Source organism: Camelina sativa, chromosome 13 (assembly GCF_030686135.1).
Source record: "Camelina sativa cultivar CO46 ecotype springtype chromosome 13, ASM3068613v1".
Lineage (NCBI taxonomy): Eukaryota > Viridiplantae > Streptophyta > Magnoliopsida > Brassicales > Brassicaceae > Camelina > Camelina sativa.
In genome coordinates this window covers 106,336-115,329 of record NC_141892.1, presented here as the reverse complement: position 1 = coordinate 115,329, position 8,994 = coordinate 106,336, and the positions used below count along the sequence as shown (strand labels likewise).

At 37.7% G+C, this 8,994-nt stretch overlaps 1 pseudogene across 1 annotated transcript; it reads right to left on the bottom strand.

The window, feature by feature from the left end:
• Positions 1-1,366: 1,366 nt before the first annotated feature.
• LOC109128506 (protein SCAR4-like) lies at positions 1,367-6,525 on the bottom strand (annotated as a pseudogene). The gene is made up of 9 exons (XR_015578430.1): positions 6,115-6,525; positions 5,474-5,637; positions 5,179-5,302; positions 4,959-5,070; positions 4,785-4,846; positions 2,170-4,684; positions 1,988-2,074; positions 1,797-1,909; positions 1,367-1,686 (listed from the first exon to the last, which is right to left on the bottom strand). The product of XR_015578430.1 is annotated as a protein SCAR4-like (transcript).
• Positions 6,526-8,994: the final 2,469 nt, after the last annotated feature.

Here is an 8,994-nt window from a genome sequence, read left to right as displayed (position 1 = left end):
TATACGTGTGTAATCATCAAATAAGTTGACAGAGTTATATATTGACACTTGCTGAAGACATATCGCCATTCACCCAGTCAGACGACTCTTCCATTTTGTGATTTTTTTTTCTTTCTAATTTTTATTATTGTTTCGTGTATAGTCATAATATATGCAAGTAAAATTCATATGTAAAATATATCTTCTATCAACATATGTCATCAGAAATGTGCCTCCTCTGTTTTGAAGCAGACGTATGTAAGAGGAAAACCTGACCTATCTTATCACGACTAAAACAATAACTAGAGACATGCCAAAAGAAACGAAAGAGGGCAGAAGAAGGGTGTGGAACTATATATAAACCAAATTTGGCACAAAGACAAAAATCAAGTCTAGATTTTCGCGAAGAAGGATACCTCCATCAATTAATGAACGATATAGTAAACAATAACAAAGATTCTTTAACCAAGAAAATAAAAATAAAAATATAAGCAATAACGATGATTTTCTTTCACCAATATTTTATTAGATATATACTGTAAATGATTAAAATAAAGAGTATAAAATGCTGGTTAGGGGCGGTGGGTTTTTGGACGACTCGGGACTGAACCTATTGTACGAAATGACTAAACTAGCCTTGTCAGACATAACCAAGTAGTCCAATCCGGTTAGAAAATATGGATATATATTCGCGTACGTACACAGTTCGATAAAACAAAGTCGTCATAGTAAGACACGTGTGAACGAATGACACCGTTATAAGGCAAAGACAAGTACAGAAGTCACGACCTCTCCGAGGCGTGACTCATGACCGGTTCAACTTTGCTAGGCCGGATATCGTACGGAATATTCCTGGGATCGTGTACCGTACCACTTCCGTCAAATTGTACCTTTAGAAAAATCAACTCTTACAATTTGACTTTTCTGAATCAACCTCTTACACTTGACTTCAACATCTCAGTTATCATCACTACTCATTCTTTTTTTTTTTTTTCCAACTTGGATAGTTCAAGCTGATTCATACAATGATTTAATATACCATTCGACTACTAACAATTTCTAGCGACAAGTAGGATGCGACTTCACAACTGAAAACAAATCAGACTAGTTCTCAACATTTTTTTAAAAAAAATTGTTGTCTGTTGTTTTTACTTATCATACTTGTTATTTTTGGGCATATAGTTGAAAAATATTCAAGGTTGAACTGGCCATGTATCTCGATGTAAAACACAAACGTATGAGAATTATTTTCAGTATTTCTCTACGAGTCTACGTGAAATATCAAACATACAAAGAAAAAACATAAGATTTCATTTTCATACTTTCTTTTTTTGTATTATAATAACTGGTATAAGACATTCTCAACGTCGACGTTTCAATTTCCACGTTATCAAAAATTCTTTAGTTTATTAATGTTGTATTCCTTCATATCAACTGAATAATTCCTTTAAAAAAAAAAAAAAAAAAAATTGGGTGGTGTACTACACACATATAGATGGCAAAAAGACAGTGTGGACTTACAAATGTGTAAGAAGAGAGCAATTAATTGAGGGAAACATTACGGGAGACAAATGTGAGAACAAAAAAATGCTAACAATTCTTCTTCTATACATACAGAGCAGAGCGTGTGTATCTCTCTGTCTGTCATCTATAGATTCATTCACTCCAGCTATCTGAATCGTGCTCGTCGTCACTTCCCGCCATTGCCTATATTATTTTAAAATATATATTCACAAATAACCTTTTTTCTCAATATTGCTCGCAATTAAACGAACAAGGAGAGCGAAAGAGAAATAGAGAGAGAGAGAGAGAGAGACCTGGCGAAGAGTATTGGCTTTCTCTAGAATCGCAGCGACCTTCAAGTTGGTTTTGGAACAGCTACTTGAAAGTTTGCTCTCACCGAGGCATCCGCTGGTCTCAGGTTGAACGACTGCTATTGTATTTTTATTATTAGTCGGTGGCTTTACATTCATCATAGGAAAATATATATGAATTAATATGAGTTGACCTTGCTCCTTATGATCTGCAATAGTAAATCATTCTCGTCCGCTCTAGCTCCAACTTGTGTCCTGTTCTCTTCAGATACTTTCCTCAACTGTACAATTGAGTTCCATGATCAGCGTAAGAGAATGAGCCCATTTAAGTACTACTAACCCCGTAGACTAGTAACTATTATTTTAAAGTAATTACCATGCTTCTGTCCATGCCAATAACAAGCGATTCATGTGAACGATCAACCTGAGGTTCCTCATCTAACTTTGCTGGGTGAGGATTGCTATGCTCTCTTAAGTTCTGACTAGACCATTCGAGTGCCATTGCTTCATCTCTCCAGTCAGCTTCTAATGATACTTCCTCTGCAAGTGGTGACTCCACTGTTTTATTCAAACACTTCAGTGTACTTTCATCGTTATGCATATAGGTGCCGCTTGTTCCACTGACTGCTGAAGTTGACTGTTCCTCAGCTGCTTTAGATGGTTCATTCAGAGTAGTTTCTACACAAGTTGACACGCCTTCCACTCTACAATCTTCTCTATACACATGAGAATTGTGGTTGTCCACCATCTGTAGTCGACGCTTTTGATAGATACTGTGCCTCGGTCGCTTGAACTGATCCGTTCTGTGTGTTTTCATCCCTATGAATGTAGAAACTATTGTTTCCACTACCTGCAAGTGATGGCATTTCGGTTGATTCAACCAGCTTCCCTATCCACCATTGTGTCGGAGGAAGAGGCGGGAAGCGGAGGTGTTATCTCTGGATCTGCCTGCGGTGTTTCATCGAAGGCCATGGAGAAGGGAAGCATGGATTCAGGGACACGTCCAAGCAATCTTCTCCATCAGTCAGATCCATGGAAAAGAACAAACTCAGAGATATGATCATTTAATGATGTGAAAGTTCCTGGTTTGGTGCATGAAGAGCTTCTATTTCTGCTATGCTTGAAGGGAAAAGCGTTTTCGTTGCAAGTTAACGCTTCCTCTGAAGTTGAAACCTGAAACACCAACAGGTCCACTTTGTGTAGGAAGAGACTCGACTGATGCTGTTATTGGATTTGCTGACCCGGTTTCTGATGGACTCTCTTTCCCTTGGTTCTGTGTTTGTAAGCAACACTCAGGTGAAAGACATTCTTCAGTATCTAAAAGATTCTCCTGTGGTTCACTAATAGTTTCCAAGTCTATGTCGGGAATGGTATCGGCCTTATTATCCAGGCCAGTATGGTTATCGTGATCGACATCACCTGCAAAACAAGTACCAAGTCTTGGCGTATCAGGAATTGGTACTGCAGGCGCACTACTATCGTCATCTGCAACTATAGACATGGTTTGTGGATCCTCCTGTCCAGAATGCGAAGATATCTCAGGCAGATCAGGATTGGCCAATACGTCTTCACGAGAAGATGAGGCTGAGAAGTCACTGCATCCTGTGTGAAGTTCTCTTGGAGTATCTGACATCAGAGTTCCATTTTCTGAACTGATTTCAGAAGTTGAAATATGTTTAAACTGTTTAGGATTCGTGGAAGATATGTCTTGGGAGTTGGTTTTATCTTCCAAGTCGTCAAGTTGGCCTAATATACGGATTTGGAAGAATAAAATCGGACTCCAATGTTGATGGTGTTTCTTTTAAACTGCTTTTGCTATCTGGAATGGAATGACCAGCTTCAGAAGATATGTCCTCGGGTTCCAAAGCCTCTACCTCTTGATTGGTTATAGATGAGAACTGGTCTTCAACTAAAGCACTTAAAGAATATCTCAGAACCAGTGTCCACACTGAAAACATGTTGAGAATGATCAACATTGCTTCCACCCTCGGATGCGTCGTATGACACTTGTGTAAGCTTTAACAGATACTCTGGGTGAGCTTCAGGGGAAATATTAAGCATCGGATCTCTCCGTCTTCCAAGACATCGCAAGCTTCAGATGATTTCAACACAATTTTATGAGCATTTACTTTGTTGGACTGCAGCTCCAAACGACTTCCAGAATCTTCGGCAAGATTTGAGGATTCTCATAACAAGACAAACTGAAAGATGTTTGTTCAGCTTCATATGGTTTACCTTCAAGAGAAGATCTCTCGAAATCAGTGCGCAAAAGACTAGAAGATTCTCCTTCCTTTGGTGAGTGGTGCAACACACTAGAAAAGTGAGACAGATCCTCTGTTTGAGTCACCTCTGCATTAGTACAGATCTGCGTCTGACCAAATCCTGGAAATCCAAGGTCACAGCTAGCCCTGTCATCACTGTCTGCTTCCTTTGCTTCTGACTCCATGGAAACAGGTGTATCTGTTTCATTGTTCGCCTTGCAACACGAATTCACAGAAGAGCTTCTTTCTAAACAAATATCTGGTCCTCCCTCTATGTTCGGTAAAGACTCCTCATTAACCGGAATTTCAAGTCTTTTCTCATCAGCAATATATTCAATCTCCATCTTATTATATTTTCTAGTGTTTGGATAAACTAGGGAAGGTATTTGTAACTCTTCTCGTACGCTGCATACTGTAACTTCAGTTTCGATTGCCGGAGATGACTGATCCAGAGTCCCATGAACTCTTTCACAGTACGGCGACGAATTCTTGAGGAATTTTTCCATGTAACTTGTCCCGGAGCTTGCGTTAAATGGCGGTCCATTCAACTGCCTCCTCTTCAGTCTCACATGGAATTCAGGATTTTCCTGTTCGATCTCAACATGCTCCAAAAAGAATAGCTGATGCAACCTGTACAATCCAAAGAGTAGGTCGTGTCACCAAATCAAAGTGCCGATTAAAGACATAGGAATGACGGAAACAGAACTAGATATAGAGCATGAGTGCTCACTTGGCATGTGATGTCCGTGAATCCCCAGGAGCCTCTTTACTAGTTGTGTGTGATCCTTTCTTCTGTGAGTTAAGAAAATATTTGATCATAAGTAATACCAAAAAATATGCACTTGAGATGCAGAGTGGGGCAGCAGAGTAAAACCAGGATAAGGAGACGTATATACATGAATACCTTTGATTTACGTGGTCTCTCATCTTTGATGAGTTTTGATGGAGTAGACGACTTCAACAAAGATGGATCAGAGTAACGCTTCAAGCATGATCCAGACCCAGCAACATCAAACCTGGAGAAACAGCAGAAAAAAAAAAACTGTAAAGGGGGGGGGGGGGGGGATTGGATTATAATTCCTTTTATGTGATGAAAATATCCAAGATGTACTGAAAATTTATACTTGTCGAGAAGAAAGAGCTGCGGAGGAGCACGGGATTCCTCGTATGAATCAATAATACAATGAGGCAAGTTGCGTGGGGAAATGAGGTCTTGTTTTGGTAGAAGATTAGAATGCCATTCCAAGCCTGAGATAAATGGATGAATTGTCAGTGTTTGGGATCTAAAATGCTTAGTTATATTGTAAAAGAAAACATATATAGCCAGGCCAGGAAGGAAGAGGAGTCCATAAAAAATGCTTAATTATATTGTAAAAGGAAAAGAACAAAAAAAAAAAGAGGGAGAGTAAAAGAAGAGGCCTGGATGATAATAGAAAGGTGAATGATCGGTTTGAGAGAGAAGGGGAATCTCAAAAGAAGGGAAGTGAGCTTCGAGGTGTTGGAGACGGAAAGCCAAGCCATGGCCTCTTGCTGCAGTAGTCATCATTTCTTCATGCAGGCAATGGAATACCTCAGCAGCAAACCTTAACAAGTAGTAGTAGTAGTATTAGTAATAAAGAGAGATTAAATAAAAAAGAAGCGATTGATTTACATAGGCCCATAGAGGTTCGGTTCGGATAATACAGCAAGCAAAGAGCATAAATGGATGATGAGATAACCAAAAAGAAGAAAGATTAATCTCATTCAGCCTAAAAAAAGAAACTAGAACTACTTACTACACCGAGCAATTCCACATCTAACTCCTTCATCATCAAATCAATCAGGGTTCCGGCGGCGATCAAAGGAATTTGAAAAAACCTAAAGAATTCTCTCAAACACTTGGGGGGGGGGGGGGGGGGGGGGGGGAATTCTCAACCGATACATACATACATACATACATACGGGGGTATTGCATTGTATTGTGGAGCCACAATTCAAGCAACAATAATAATAATAATAATAATAAAAAAATAAAAAAAAGGATGTTGAGAGAGAGAGAGAGAGAGAGAGATGAGGCATACTCGGCGAGGTCGCCAAGCTGGCGCAAAACGCCGACGAGTCCAGCCATGGATGCAGCTTCGAGGAAAGCTTCAGGATCATCCTTGTGGGCGGAGGAGGATTGGTAGAGATCCTTATCAGCCAAGTCGTACTCGTTCCGTATCTGGTATCTCGTCAATGTCATTGTGCGCGCCGCAATCGGATTACCGGCCCGGCCCCCTAATATAATTCTCCCTCCGGATGCTTCTCTATCGTTTTGAGTGAGTGACGTTATCCACCATTAATAAACAAAAAAAAGAGAGAGCTTTTCAGAAGAAGAAGAAGAAGAAACAAATTCTTTTTTTTAACTCTGCACTGCACACAACGCCTCAGGCTCAGCCTCGGGAGGGAACAAGAAACCAAAAAAAAAAAAAAAAAAAAAAAAAAGGAAAAAGGTTTTATTATTTTATTTTATTTTTATGTTTGGTACAGAGCGAGATTGTAGCATAGATAATTAATTAGATAAAAGAGTTGAAATTATATAACGGTCCGTGATTTTCATCAAACGGTCAGGATCATAGGCTTCACCATGTGGTTGCTGCATTTGATCATAACCTTAGCGTAATCAATCATCATTAAAAGTTTTTAAAAAATTATTCAACCGGTTTCAAACATTAAAAAAAAAAAAAAAAAAAAAAAAAAAAAAATAGTTAAAAACCGTTGATTACATGTACCACCATGCATCCTCCTCTACCGGTTCAACCGAGACCAACCGTTTTATTATTATTAATCCAACCATTTATACACTGTATGTATTTTCATGTATGTATTTTTGCTTCCGATTTCAGAAAGAAAAAAAGAAAAAAAACGAAGAATGAATCTTGTATAAAATATGTTTTTTGTTTGGTAATTTAATTATATATCTTATCATCTTGTATAAATCATAAATTTTGACGTTCAGTTCTGCTGTATCATGAGATGATTTCGTTGTATATCTCTTATCCAATCTTATTAGAAAGAAAGGACAAACTTTGCTTAGAATCTTTCATTCAGATTTAGAAAAAAAAAAAACTAATACATCTGCTTGCTGTTAATAATTACTACAATTATAATTGTACGAATTATTGTCTTCGAGTGGTTGTGGTTGAGATCAGTTATTGAACCTGCTTTTTGATCGTTACAGCCACCTTCATCCACCTATATATGTTTTTTTTAATTACAAATATTTTACTATTGATCACGAACAGTGCTAATTATTTTAATGTTCTTGATTAGCAGGACTGCGGCAATCTATTGCATGTCTTTTTTTTGTTTTTTGTATATATAAACAAATTATTTGACCGTGTTAACTAGGAGATATTTCGGTAAACCATTACTATAACATTTTGGCAAGGAATTTAAATAATAAAAAGTAAAAATAAAATAAAAACCAGTACACCAATCTTGTTTGAAAAGATATAAAGAAACAAAGGTTTAGAAAAAAAATGCTTGCAGCTGTGCCTCCAAAGTTATATTTCCTTTCTTTTCCTAATTTTGTTAGAATTACAAAATCGCTAATATGGGGGTAATTTCTATTTATTCTTCTTCTTCTTTTTTGTCAACAATTTCTATTTATTCTTCAAAGATCTTTTGTTTTATTTTTAAATTTTAATTATTTGGTACTGCAGTTGAAAAGCATCACGAAAAATAGTATCACGTAGGCTTCCAAGGAAAGACTATATGATTACTCATATCCTATTTAAGGCATCATGGTTTGGTAGATTGTATTGAGCATAATTCGTCGTGAAATGAATGTGTCGTTGTAAAGTCAATTCGTGAAATGTGTCCAACACAAATGGTCTAGTTGACAAGTTATTCTAAATGGTTGGGCTTAATTTACTTATCGAAGTCCAACAAACGAGACCCAAACTGTTTGTAAGCAAGCCCATTCATTTAGAGTGTTCGATAATTAAATGCTAAAAATCCACCGTAATAGGGTAACGCGGCGTATTAAGTTCGAGGAAAAGGTCGTTTTTGAGGACGATGGAAACAGGTCACCAAACACTAGGCTTCTGTTTGGTTTGGTACCTGCCCCTTATACATTGGTCGATCGAGCGAATCACTTTCACTGACCCCATCGTCGACGCATCTACTACTGTATAAGTTTATACGTATTTGATGTGGGTGGAATCATACGAGCAAACATTTTTTTTAGCAGTTAAGAAACTCCTAACTAAAAATTCGAGATTGTTTATACCGGGAATTGCACAACACTAAGTAAATAAAGATTTTGGGGGAACAGTGGAACTAGTCCTTTTATTAACGATGAAATTCGAGGTCGTCACTTACAAAGAGCCAAGATTAAGTTCACAAGAGAACTAACAAGCAGAACAATGACGAGCTAGTAAGTGAAAACGGATTACACAGAAAACAATAACAGATATCAATGCAAAGTATTGTTCTCTGGATAATGTCTCGGGGTCTGGATCATGTTTTCAATAAATGTCTAGAGTTATTTATAGGTAAGTATGGAGTTAGAGCACTCTAGGGTTTCTGCGCGAAATCCCAACATTGTCCTCCGAGGTTGGTCCATTTCTTGTTATCTCTGGTGAGTCTTTGTTGGGCCAATTTGGCAGATGGGGCAAAGCCCTTATCCAACAGAGATATTTTCTCTTATTCGGATTTCTAAACTTAAACCATTAATTTCTTTATAATAAATTGCACACTATTTATATGAATATGATGATGATGATTTTGATAGCATCGTTTTCTATATATATTTTTGAGTTTATGTAGAGATTTGTTGGTACAAGCTAAAGAACGGAGGAGAGGAAGTCGACTGGCCCCCAAGGCAGTCTCGGACACCCAATTAATAACTAACACATTCGACGACAAGTTACATTTAACCTGCAGCACGTCGCCATTAAATTCCAACTATATATTGT